At 41.4% G+C, this 14,514-nt stretch overlaps 1 protein-coding gene across 1 annotated transcript in view; it reads left to right on the plus strand.

Annotated features, from left to right (window-relative positions):
* The window catches only part of LOC310781877 (fish-egg lectin-like), an 880,613-nt gene that overhangs the window by 738,906 nt on the left and 127,193 nt on the right, over positions 1 to 14,514 (plus strand). The window lies entirely within an intron of this gene.

The raw sequence follows: 14,514 nt of genomic DNA on the forward strand, positions 1-14,514 counted from the left end.
TTTCTCATTATGTTATTCTATTTCCCACTGTAGCAACAAATAGTCTAGTAGGAACGGGGGGTCCCCGCGCACCCGAAATATATATTTTTCTAACATAGATTTTTGTACTCCTCAAGGTGTCTAATAAACAAATTTTGTTGTTACCCCGTTGAAATAGTGTCCCATGGGTCCGTTTGGCGGCCATCTTTGCGGGCATATTGCGATGTCTGATGAAAATGGATAAGGGTCATAACTTTTTAACTAGACGTCATACAGAGACAAATGACACCACTTTTCTGTATGATTTCTACATGAGGAATTGATTGAGAGGGTTGTTTTAATGATTTTAACAGGTTTAGTATAGTAAAACTCAAAAAAATATGAAAAAAGTGTCTAATTTACTCTCAAAATCTTGCAAAAGAAATCTATCTACATATTAGTCCATGGGCCAGAATGGTTGGGAATAATGCTCATATTGATTTTTGGCAAGGTATACATCTCAAGAGTTAGAAAATATGTGAGAGCATTGCACCAATGGTAGCTAAATGTGTGTTATCACTCGATTTATAACACCATGCAAAACATAATAGTTGCGGGACTTTTAGGGACATTTGAGGCTAAGTTCATGCAAATCAACTCTAAAAGCACCAGATTTTGCCCAGAATTAGCCCAGGGCATGCTCTAACAATTGAGCCAGAGTGCCCGAGCTGGTGACCCCCGGGGTCACCATGGCGGCCAAATCCAATATGACCACTGTCCGAAAAAGATTTTGGCTATAACTTTTGAAAGAGATGAGCTAGAAATACAGACTTGGTGTCTATCTTATGTTTTTTGACCATTAGAAAGGTGTTGGAATGCTTATCTTTACTAATGAAGATATGTGTGGACCCCTAATCTGCATATTTCCAAGATGGCGGCTACCTGAATATGAGTTTTACCATAACTGTTGATGCTTTTAGTAAACTCGGTGTCCATTTTATGGTTTTTGAGTTTTAGAAACACATTGTAATACTCAGATTTATGATTGAATCTATCTATAGCACTCTACTTTGCATAGTAAATAGGCTACCAATATGGCTGCTATCCCATTTCTTTTTTACATACACTTTTGTAGTTGTAAGAATGAGTTACCATCAAACTGGTGGAAACAAACAATCTACAGTATTTATGTTACATATTTTATTGAAACAATTAGTGAGTAACACTTAGGTATGTCCATGGGTTGGGGGGGTTAACACTTTGAGTGCCACGGCCCTTGGGCAAAAGGTTGCTTGCTGTGCCACATAGGCCGCAATGCATTTTAAAACAGTCATATAATTTCTTTAATAATTACTATGTAAACACTGAACACGCACAAATAACGATGAGACTCTCTTCTATCACCTGCAAAAAAAAGTTTATTGATCCCATTTTCCGTTCTTTAGTTATGAGCCGGAGAAGATAGCTTGATTGAAGCAAAAACACCCCTTTTTTTCTACGAGCTGAGATAATGAGCCTTTTGTGAAATTAAACATTTCAAGCACATCACTGACTCTGAAGCTAATTTTCTGATGTCTGGGTCTGTCTGGGTGAAGTGTATGCTGCTCTGCGTGCTCCCCCCCCCCCTCAACTGCACACGCCTCCTGGGTGTGTCTTATGTGTCTGTTGGCTCTCAGTCTCTGCTGAGTTTGCTGCGCACACACAGTGAATGGTGCGCGACATCCAGCCTTTTGGTTCCGTGTGTGTTTGTCACGGGCTCGCATGCTTCCAGTTCGGAATAATAAGGCTGATTATGCGAATGTGCTGTTGCAGCATACACGGAGGTGCTCAGTTGTGACAGCGGATGCTGCTGCTCGGGGCACAGCTGGCGTTGTGCTCGTTGTGCTTCATGCACGTCGATGCATACGGACGGATGCGATGCGATTTCCTCCTTTTCCCCAGTGACTATTTCTGTGTGTTTGGCTCCTTTTTCTCTGATCAGGAGAGTGCTGTCGCCACCTAATGGGTTTGTAAAATAGGTTATCGACCTCCAATAGCTACAATATTGTTAGAGGCGACGTAAGAAGCTTAGATCGACCCCCCCCCCCGTCAAAAAAACAATTTGGAGTTACTGACGCCATTTGGCGTCGCTGGCACTCTACGGTAAATTTCTACTGACGCCATATGGCGTCGCTGGCACTCAATGTGTTAAGTTAGATTGAGTGTAAAGTGTTTTTTGTTTATATCCTTATATCCACAGCCAGATTAATCAAATATTGTTGTCTTGACCGCATTGTTGGTACAGGCACTCTTGCATCCACATTGAGGTGCCACGGGCTCCAGCTTTACAGCATTCACAGCACCCACTACATGACTTTTTGCAGCTGCAGCAGAGAATGATGACTCAGGCTTTACTGGCATCTGAAAGATGGGTCCAGTAAGCTTCCCAAGTCTTGGTCATGGGAGTCCCAGTACCAGCCCCACGTACTGAACTCTGGATATTTTGCTGGACAGAGGTTGCCTGATTCCAGTAGAAGCTGGTCTGCAGCAGTCCCCATTTGACATGCTGAATCAGTGCATCTTGGGTGGGAGGCAAGTTCTCAAGGGACTTGGTACCATTTGAGAAAAGCGGATGTCTGGCTTCATCTACTTGGCTGGAGACAACATGACAACAACCATAATGCTTCCAGTCTTTGGACATCGACATCTGAGTTGATCGGTTCAGGCTCCAATGTGAAGGCGTCCACGGTCTCAGTGAGATCCGATGTTGCTTCCCAAGCTGCCCATCCCCTCCTTTTCCCATAGCCCTGGAAGGCTGATGTAGTATCACATCCTTTTAGCACATGGAAGAGATGTAATGCCAGTGATCTCTGGGGACCAAGAACATTGCAGATTTTGTGAACATAAATGTACTTTCCACACGATCCAGTGCTCTGTGAGGCCTAATGTGTAGAAGAAGCGTATTGCAAGTATTAAAACATCACTGTCGGACGTATGGATCCTGAGTTTCTATGGCTACTGGCCCAGCATGTGCCAGGTGCTATAACTCATTCTACTGTAGTGTCTGCTTCAGGATGGTTACAAGGCTGAAGTGCAGATATGTCATATTCAGATCTGTTGGAAGGTATAACATCCTTCTTGGTAGAAAGGAGGAGTTCATCCCAAAACCCTGGTCGCCCTCACCTTGCGGTTGTCATGTACAACAAAAGCTGTGGCTCCAGCCAAGTAGATGATGCTAGACATTGGCTTTTTTCAAATGCATCAAGAGAACCTGCCTCCCACCCAAGATGCATTGATTCAGCATGTCAAATGGGGACTGCTGCAGGCCAGCTTCTACTGGAATCAGGCAACCTCTGTCCAGCAAAACATCCAGAGTTCAGTACGTGGGGCTGGTACTGGGACTCCATGACCAAGACTTTGGAACCTTACTGGACCCATCTTCCAGATGCCAGTAAAGCCTGAGCAATCATTCTCTGCTGCGTCTGCAAAAAGTCATGTAGTGGGTGCTGTGAATACTGTAAAGCTGGAGCCTGTGGCACCTCAATGTGGATGCAAGAGTGCCTGTACCAACAATGAGGGTCGAGACAACAATATTTGAGTAATCTGGCTGTGGATATAAGGATATAAACAAAAACCACTTGTCATCTGAAGTATTTTATGCAAAATCAGTCACCCTGGTAAATCAAAAGGACTGAGCACTTCTAACTCAATTCAACCTATGGACATAAGTAGGCTACTACTCACTTGTACATATAGGCACCAATATATGTTTTGTTCTGTTGTTTTTGTTTCTGATATTGTAATATTTTGTTCAAATTCTAAACACCTTTGATCAGTATTGATAGCATTTCACATTTATGGAGAGCATTGATGCACAGACTGGCTATTACCTGTATCAATGGGAATGGGTTCTACTCTATTTGTCTAATTGTTTCAATAAAATCTGTAAGATACATGCTGTAGATTGTTTGTTTCCAGCAGTTTGATGGTAACTTATTCTTACAAGTCTACACTCAATCTGGGTGAACGTGTATGTTAAAAAAAAATTGTTTAGCGGCCATATTGGTAGCCTATTTACTATGTAAAGTAGAGTGCTATAGATAGATTCAATCATAAATCTGAGTATTACAATGTGTTTCTAAAACTCAAAAACCATAAAATGACACCGAGTTTACTAAAAGCATCAACAGTTATGGTAAAACTCATATTCAGGTAGCCGCCATCTTGGAAATATGCAGATTAGGGGTCCACACACATCTTCATTAGTAAAGATAAGCATTCCGACACCTTTCTAATGGTCAAAAAACATAAGATAGACACCAAGGCCCCTATCGTTGCATCGGCGCAGTTTCTAGGCCGAGCGGCAGGCGCAGATCAAAGCAGTGGGCGTGGAAAGGCGCACTTGATATCGTCGTGCTGGCGCTAGATGCAGCCCAAAGCATTACAACCACGCCTTTTAGGCGTAAAATTATGCACCGTCATGCTCATTGGATAAGTGCAATAAACGAATCGCACGCTTGCCTTTTTAGCTCCAATTCCAGTGATCCCGCAAAACCAGACGAAAGCCAAACGCTCTGCCCCCCCCCCCCCTCCCTTCATCCAGCCTGTCTGTCTGCATTATAGGCTATTATTCCATATTATTATGCTTCTCAAACCAATCTAACTGCAGTTTCAATACTGCAAGCATGTAAATACGCTACACTATAGCAAGATCAAAGTGAAAATAATGTTCTATGCATCAGCTAGAAAAATATAGCCTATTAGATTGGTGAAAGTTTGTCCAGAAAGATATCATTTTCTCTCGCCTGCTGCAGGAAGGATGATGCACATAAATATACCCTACATTATGTCAAGTCATTGCATAAATGTGTTTTTATTGTAAAACTAAATGTGAAATAGGGCCAAGTTATTGAGGGACATCACAGTATAGCAGATGCCATTAGAAGCGCGTTCTGAAGCGCGTTCCGCTGTTACTTCTCTAAATCACGTTAACTCGACAAGGGGTATATATATGCCCAGGAGGACATATATGTTTCACATAGGGTGGTGTTTTCATTTCGAGGTTTTATTTGGTCCAATATTGAAATGTTGACAATGGCAGGCTGTGTTACCATTACACATTAATTTAGAACTACCTTTTATATCTATTTTGGCTCATTTGGTGGCTATTTAGTAGCGAAATGAAGAAACACAATGCATGCTGGGAACTCAGAGAGAGAGAGAGAGAAGGGTGACAGAGAAGAAGCAGTGAAGGTACAGAATAGGCGTGCTTTTCAAAAGCGCAAAGCGCTAAATGTACGCCAGCTCCCAAGATATCACTAGGCTGGTATTTAGCGCCGACACGCCCACTTTGGGACTGCGCCACGCCCATTCGGCCTAAAGCGCATTTGGCAGCCTAAAGCCTATTGCTATCTTGCCGAAACAGGCGCAAGGCACGTTTTTTTGCGGTTAAGGCCCGTAATAGCGCCGATGGCCTGTGGGAGAATAGAGCCCCAAGTCTGTATTTCTAGCTCATCTCTTTCAAAAGTTATAGCCAAAATCTTTTTCGGACAGTGGTCATATTGGATCTGGCCGCCATGGTGACCCCGGGGGTCACCGGCTCGGGCACTCTGGCTCAATTGTTAGAGCATGCCCTGGGCTAATTCTGGGCAAAATCTGGTGCTTTTAGAGTTGATTTGCATGAACTTAGCCTCAAATATCCCTAAAAGTCCCGCAACTATTATGTTTTGCATGGTGTTATAAATCGAGTGATAACACACATTTAGCTACCATTGGTGCAATGCTCTCACATATTTTCTAACTCTAGAGATGTATACCTTGCCAAAAATCAATATGAGCATTATTCCCAACCCTTCTGGCCCATGGACTAATATGTAGATAGATTTATTTTGCAAGATTTTGAGAGTAAATTAGACACTTTTTTCAAATGTTTTTGAGTTTTACTATACCAAACCTGTTAAAATCATTAAAACAACCCTCTCAATCAATTCCTCATGCAGAAATCATACAGAAAAGTGGTGTCATTTGTCTCTGTATGACGTCTAGTTCAAAAGTTATGACCCTTATCTATTTTCATCAGACATCGCAATATGCCCGCAAAGATGGCCGCCAAACGGACCCATGGGACACTATTTCAATGGGGTAACAACAAAATTTCTTTATTAGACACCTTGAGGAGTACAAAAATCTATGTTAGAAAAATATATATTTCGGGTGCGCGGGGACCCCCCGTTCCTACTAGACTAAAAGGCCTTCCACAGGTTGGAACAGGTGCTCATGAACAAGCGTGTTCTTGGTGATGTGCAAAAACTGAGCCCTCTCTACCAAACATCTGCCTTGGAGGGGTTCCACAGTGTGATTCTGCGGTTCGCACCAAAAAACGTGGCCTTCTCTTACTTAGGGATGCTCTGCAGGTGAATTGTATAGTCATTAATATTGTAAATATTGTGTAGTAACAGGGCTCCAGAGTGATACATAGTGCTTACATATTATGTAAGTGAAAATCTGCCCAGGAATATACAGTAGCTGTTTTCCATATGACTTGTGTAGACTAGGCAGGCGCTGATCCCACCAATGTAAAATGTTACCTTCTAGCCTTTTACTAACTATTTTTTAGTAATCACAAACAAATCCTTCTCATTTCAGGCTTTACCTTGCCGCAATGCATTTTAATGAAAACTCTGGGCGACCCCAAGCGAGGACTGCAGCAGGAGAACTGCGCTACAAAATTAAATTCCCAAAGGCCAAGAGAGGAGAACATGTTGTGTCAATGGTGAAGACTGGTTTAGACATCCATTCAACTACATTTACCAGTGTGACATTTGAAACATCAAATAAACACAACTTTTTATATTGCAGTTACTTTGGTACCAGATTGTCAACAGTTGAGACCGTATAGGGATGTGCTATGTTATGTGCTCTGCTCTGTCTCTCTCTCCTGTGTTTTAGAGTATGTCACTGATCTGACAGACCTGCTGTTCAATGAGGTCATCCACGACAACGCCCCATTTCTGGCTGAGCTGCAAGCAGAGGTTGTCCCTGGATGCCTGTGCTCATCATTTGAGCGACCTGACAAGGCAGAAGCAGTCGCAAGCCATGTGACCAGGTTCAGCCTTCCAGCTGGGGTGGGAACGGATCCAGCACAGGATGACCCGGGCCCATCGCTGCAATAGCTCCACAACAGCCTCCATTTCAAATAAGTAAGTTGTGACACATATAGACAAGAGGGAGTTGCAGAGTAAATCATAATTTTGTGTGTATGTATGTATAGGTGTGTGTGTGTGTGTGTATGTGTGTGTGTGTGTGTGTGTGTGTGTGTGTGTGTGTATGTGTGTGTGTGTGCGAGCGTGATCTCTAGGCAGCTGACGTCTAGCAGAACTAGCAGAACTGGATGAATGTGTACCAGATGCAGGTAGAGACAGCAACACAAAACCTCTACCTTGACATTTCAATCAGTTTTACTTTGATGGAGTTGGAGAAACTGACTATTAATCATTTCCTTCAATACTATCAGTGACTCTAAATCGTTGTACTCTTCTCTCACCTGATCTTCAGAAAAAGGGAGAAGGTGCTGGTCAACCTGTTCTGGCTCATAGGGGGACAACAGAAGCCCTTCAGCACACGAACACCTGTCCTCAACAAGGTATGTCTACACTGACTTGATGAATGAAATATTTTTTTATTTCTGTCCAGTGTATTGCATATATAGTAAAACTTTTCGGTTTACTATATGAGAATGGGCAAATCAGTGAGTATTATGAGTACATGTAATGTAAATGACATGCAGACTGATGGGCGTTTCTCTTTTCTCAGCTGGGTATAAATTAAATGGGCGTCCAGCAAGCTTTACTCAACTGGGCCAGGGAACACTGCCACAAAGGTGTGTCCAACATAAGCTTTTCATTCATACAGAAATGTTTTGACATCAGCGCAAGAATGTGAATGATAGGTTTCACAAGTGGCACTGTGACCTTTATTTGTTTTTCTTCTCTTCATTTTCTCCTGCTCCAGTAGGAGCCTGTAAGGCGGCACTGCTCCATCACCTCCTTTGCCTCACTACGCCTTTGTGACCTCCATCACCACTACAGACCCATTCCCGAGTGTGTGCTGTGCTTAGAGACTGGAGTAAGGCAAGCACTCCCAGGTAGACACTGGAGTTACACAAATATGGTCAAACATATGTTTTATTTTTAGATTAAATGGGAGGTTTAAAGCCTGTGTATTCCCCATCTTCATCTGGGTACTCCTCATGTATACGTTGCACAACACAAGCAGGCAAAACAACCCTGTTTCTTTTGCCGAGATAGCCCCAGACCCAGGAGACGAAACATCTGTAGGCCAGGTAGCGGGCACGCCTGAAATGAGACAAAGATTAAAAAAAAATTGTTAATTTTACTTTTATTTGAGGCATATACATTATTATACATTTATGGTTGTTGTTGTTGTTAGATTTATCTAGGCTTGTTTTGGATAGGTGGTGTTTGACAATAGCAATAAAATCAGAGACTGTTCTTTATCGATAACTCATCTTTGTCAAATAACCCGTGATTGTGGGATTCTGTGTTTCATTTGTTTTTCTCAGACCGTCGTCGTTCCTGCCGTGCCTTTCCTTCTGGCATCACTAGTCCTGCACCTCCAATACAGACCTGTCCAGGGACCCAAGAGCCATGTTCTGTCACTAACTTCATATTTGCCCTGCAGTCAAAGGGCTTACTCATTGATCTCACCACCAACGCCCCAACAGGGGTGTCAAACCTTTTTTTTTTGTATGTCTAAATAATATACAGATACATTTTGAAAACACTGATTTGACATTACAAAAGAGATGATGATGTGTCACATACCCTGTCAGTCACTATGACCTCAGTGGTTCTAGGGCCAGGCAATCAAGTGCAACCCCCCAGTGGATAAATCGGGACTAGTGCAGCATTTTATTGAAAATTTGTATTGAAGGACTTCTTTAGCTGAGTTTGGTCTTATAAGCCCCTTGATAATGAGAGCATTAACTGATCTTGGCAGTAACTGATGTTGGAAGACAAGGGCATGACTTTGTGCTAAAAGTGTATTGAGAGATCTGATGATGTCCGCCTATACCTGTACTAGGTGTTCTCTAAAATAGGACAGAGGAAAGTTGATGTCTTAAAAAACAAACAGGGCTACACTCTGCTGTATTTGAACACAAATACAAAGCCATGTGTTTTCATTTCTCAAAAAGAAATGTGTAGGCTTATTGCATTTCCTGCCCCCCTTTTATTGATTTTCTATTCACTCTTTTTTTACTAATTGTAAATTGGGACAGAGTTGACCCTAACCCTGAACTGCAATTGGTCTGTTGTACTTCTTCTCATGTTCTGTAAAATGTGTTCATTTTTATTACCCTTTTATGTGTTTGAAGTGCTATACAAATAAAGATGATTATCATTATGATTCTTTTTTATGACTAGTATGACTACTACTACCACTACTACTGTAGAAACGGTCCATAATGGCCCACCGTCAGGCCTGTTCTTGGGGCAGTCGATGCCTACCAGCCGGCGCGCCAACGACGTAATGATGATGACATCATCAACGATGACAATGATATCATAGCATAGAGTTCACCTGTGAGGTCATCGGCGATGTCAGACATAACACCGATGATGTCATAGCGCCCTCGGACGTTGTGACATCACCAATGACGTGATGTCATACACCGGAATGCGACTATATAAATAAGTGTTCCGTGACGCTAAACCACATCCGAGAGATTCCTGCTTGATTCCTTCGACTTCCATACTTCTTCAGGCATTCTTACTCCCTTTTCATAATGTCAACCATTAGCACAACCAATTCCGAACCCGAACTGAATCCTGGCTACCTAACCAACCAGGCCCTGGTGACTGACTGCCTTACACCCAAACAGGTCACCAGTGGTAATTCAACCGCGTCTCCCCCTATCTCCATCTCCGTGATTCTGATCGACCACAGCGCGTGAGCCCTCATACACGATCCAGCACACTTCACGAGGCAAGCCCCAAAGCTTTGCCCCCAGCGAGCACACTAGCTTCGCTACAACTACAACTACACTACTACTACTACTACTATACAGGGTGTAGAAATCCTGAAGACAAAATCAATCACTTTTAAGCCTAGAACACTAACGTCGGGTGATTTTCACCCGGACAATTGAATTCACGTGATTTTCATTGTCTTGCTGCTGTATGAGGTGGGCGGGTCCTTAGGTACCTTCAGGATGCTCACTGACGTCATTGAATGTAAGTTTGTTTCCCTGCTCCCATTCATGGTTTTTTCTACCGGCTACGTGTTCGGGTGATTTTCACCCGACGTTAGTGATAGAGGGTAAAATATCTTCCGGTTAGGGTTAATGTTATTGTGGTGATTTTCACCACACAAGTCCCATGAATGGGTGGACCAAAGGAGAAGTTGGGAGCTCCTGTTTTTTTTACTGCGGTCACGCCATCCGCACTTTGAGGAAGCGTAGTCGCGCTATCTGCACGTAAAATCCATTGAGCGTCTACTTCGCTCTGCACGGTAAAGAGGGGTGAGCCCCTCATGGTGCCTTCAGGTACGCCTCGTACACCCAGAAACAGATACTAATGGCCACAGAGCTTGTTGTAAACAGCACAGATAATGTTTTTCTTATCATTTTCCCCTGTTGAAATGCATACATCTGTCATTAAGGCTACTTTATTGTTCTTCAAGACAAAAACTAATGCACATTTTCATGAAACTTGGTGGAAGGGTGAAGCATGGACAAAGGAAGAAGGCATTACATTTAGGTACGGATCTATGTCAGACTGACCTCATGGTGGTGCTATAATAGCCCTCTTTACATAGGCTGATATTAAAATGTCCATGAAAACATACAATTTGTTTTCTGCAAACTCCACCAGATTCTTGCTCAGTACTCCCCAGTCTACCTACCTGGTGATTTTCAAGTGGTTTTACTGCAGCATTTTTTGAATAATCCAATGGCAAATTCATATAGCTACATTATGCATAATCTGACAGACTGATTATCAAAAGGCCATGAAAACTTCAAATCAATTTGTTTCCTGCAAACTCTACCAGATTCTTGCTCAGTACTCCCCACTCTACCTACCTGGTGATTTTCAAGTGGTTTTACTGCAGCATTTTAATCCAGTGGCAAAATCATATAGCTACATTATGCATAATCTGACATAGACTGATTATCAAAAGGCCATGAAAACTTCAAATCAATTTGTTTTCTGCAAACTCCACCAGATTCTTGCTCAGTACTCCCCAGTCTACCTACCTGGTGATTTTCAAGTGGTTTTACTGCAGCATTTTGGAATAATCCAATGGCAAAGTCATATAGCTCCATTACGCGTAATATGACACATTGGCTGATTTTCAAAAGGCCATGAAAACTTCAAATCAATTTGTTTCCTGCAAACTCCACCAGATTCTTGCTCAGTACTCCCCAGTCTACCTACCTGGTGATTTTCAAGTGGTTTTACTGCAGCATTTTTGGAATAATCCAGTGGCAAAATCATATAGCTACATTATGCATAATCTGACATAGACTGATTTTCAAAAGGCCATGAAAACTTCAAATCAATTTGTTTCCTGCAAACTCCACCAGATTCTTGCTCAGTACTCCCCAGTCTACCTACCTGGTGATTTTCAAGTGGTTTTACTGCAGCATTTTGGAATAATCCAGTGGCAAAGTCATATACATTATGCATCTGCTACATACATGATTTGAAAAATTGACTTGATAGTTTTAATTTAATCATTTTTAATCTTCACTCAATTGCTGTTCTTGTGTTTTCCTATGTTCCGTGTGTTTGTGTCCAGATCATATAGTACATACAGTACAAACCGCCCTCCCTGCAGCACCCTTAAAATGCAGTTAAAATGGGTAATGGGGTTTTTGTTGTTAAAAGATGTGCAAAATTTCTGTTGCCTGTGATTCTAAAGCAGGTTATTCAAGCTATAATTTTGTCGTACCTTGATTATTGTCCAGTGGTGTGGTCTAATGCTGCAGTGAACAATCTAAGGAGACTGCAGATGGTACAAAATAAAGCAGCTAGGATTGCACTTCGTTGTGATCATAAAACAAATGTGTCAGCCATGCACAGCTCCTTGGATTGGTAATTTGTAAAAAATAGACTACTCTATTCACTTCTTATGTTTATGTGGAATATTCTTGACACTAAAGACCCCTTATCTCTGTATGAAAATGTAACTCTAAGTCATAACAGGCACACATACTCAACTAGACATGCTACTGCAGGAGGTTTTACACTTCCAGTCGTTAGAACAAATGCGATGAAAAGAACTGTCATGGTTAGAGGTATGCAGGAATGGAACACCCTTCCCACATATATTACACAAAAGAAAAGCAAAAAACATTTAAAATTCTTGGTAAAGCAGCACTTACTACTGTGATAATGCTATGTATGTGTATGTATGTATGTATGTGTATGTATGTATATATATGTATGTATATATGTATATATATGTATATGTGTATATGTATATATGTGTATGTATATATGTGTGTGTGTATGTATGTATGTGTATATGCATATATAGTCAAGTCAAGTCAAATTTTATTTATATAGCACCTTTCATACACAAAGGCAATTCAAGGTGCTTTACAAAAAAAATAATCGAAAAAACAAGCAGCAAAGCAATGCACATATAAAAAACACATAAAAAACACAGCCGACAGTTTTAGTTAAAATATATACTCAAATTAACAAACATGAAACATTATTTCTGTTTTAAATAAGTTACAAGGCATTCTTCAGTATTATTATTACATGTACAGTCCATTTGTTGGAAATGTACAGGAAAAAAAAATAAAAAATTACAGGCCGAGAGAGGCAGTAGTTTAGTAGCAGTTAAAAGCAAGAGTAAACATAAAGGTCTTTAGCTTGGATTTTAAAATAGGCAGAGTAGGGGCAGATCTAATGTGTTCAGGGAGTTTGTTCCAGTTATGAGAGGCATAGTGGGAGAACGCGGCTTCACCATGTTTTGATTTGGTCCTCGGGACAATTAGTAGACCAGTGCCTGAAGATCTCAGGGATCTGGATGGTTCATAGTGTAGAAGCATTTCAGAGATGTAGTGTGGGCCTGACCCGTTGAGAGATTTGTAAACTATTAGCAGAATTTTAAAGTCTATTCTGAGATTTACTGGCAGCCAATGCAGGGATTAGAGAACTGGTGTAATGTGTTCAGCTTTCTTGGTTCTTGTTAGAACTCTAGCAGCCGCAATCTGAATGAGCTGTAGTTGTTTAATAGCTTTTTTGGGAAGACCATTGAAAAGACTGTTGCAGTAGTCTAGCCTGCTAGAAATGAAAGCATGAATTAGTTTTTCAAGATCTTGTTTGGACATATAGCCTCTAATCCTTGCTATATTTTTTAGATGATAGAAGGCAGATTTTCTTATAAGCTTGATGTGGGAGTTAAACTTTAGATCAGAGTCAATAATAATGCCAAGATTTTTTACCTGGTCCTTTGGCTTCAAAGATAGGGATTCGAGGTGAGCAGTAACTTTGAGCCTATCTTCTTTTTTGCCGAAGACAATTATCTCTGTTTTGTCTTTATTAAGTTGGAGAAAATTCTGGCACATCCAATCATTAATTTGCGCAAGGCACTGACACAGTGTCTCTATGGGGGCATAGTCATCCGATGAGAGGGCTATGTAGAGTTGGGTGTCATCTGCATAGCTATGATAAGCTATTTAGTTTTTTTGCATAATTAGGCCCAGAGAGAGCATATAGAGGTTAAACAGGACAGGACCTAAAATTGATCCTTGGGGTACCCCACATGTCATTTTGGTTTGGTCAGATGTGTAGTTGCCAATGGAGACAAAGTAGTTCCTGTCTTGCAGATAAGATCTGAACCACTCTAGGACCGTGCCGGAAAGCCCGACCCAGTTTTCCAGTCTGTCCAATATAATTTCGTTGTCAACCGTATCAAAGGCAGCGCTGAGGTCTAGTAACACTAAGATTGAGATTTTACCTGAATCAGTGTTCATTCGGATGTCATTTATAACTCTGATAAGCGCAGTTTAGGTGCTATGATGGGGTCGGAAGCCTGATTGGAAGGGATCTAGGAGGTCATTGGAGGATAGAAAGGTATTGAGTTGTTGGTAGACAGTTTTTTCGAGTATTTTGCTAATAAAGGGAAGATTTGATATTGGTCTGTAATTGCTGATTATAGAGGGGTCGAGGCTACGCTTCTTTAGCAAGGGCTTAACAACTGCAGTTTTTAGAGATTTTGGAAAAATGCCTGTAAGAAGAGAGGTATTAATTATCTTCAGTATGTCGGTCGCCAGGCAACTGTAGACATTTTTTAGAAAGCTTGTTGGCAGGGTGTCTAGGCAACACGATGAGGATTTAAGGCCTCGTATCGTTTCTTCTAGTTTCTTGTGGTCAATGACATTGAACTGAGTCATGTTAATTAAGCACCTATTCTGTGGGTGCGGCGGAGCCACATTTGTTCTTGATGTGGAAATAGTTAGTCTGATATTTATAATTTTATCCCTAAAGAAGGTCGCAAATTCATTGCATTTGACATTGGATAGAAGATCAGGGGCAATTT

The sequence above is a fragment of the Poromitra crassiceps genome (genome assembly GCF_964638095.1).
Source record: "Poromitra crassiceps genome assembly, chromosome: 9".
NCBI lineage: Eukaryota > Metazoa > Chordata > Actinopteri > Beryciformes > Melamphaidae > Poromitra > Poromitra crassiceps.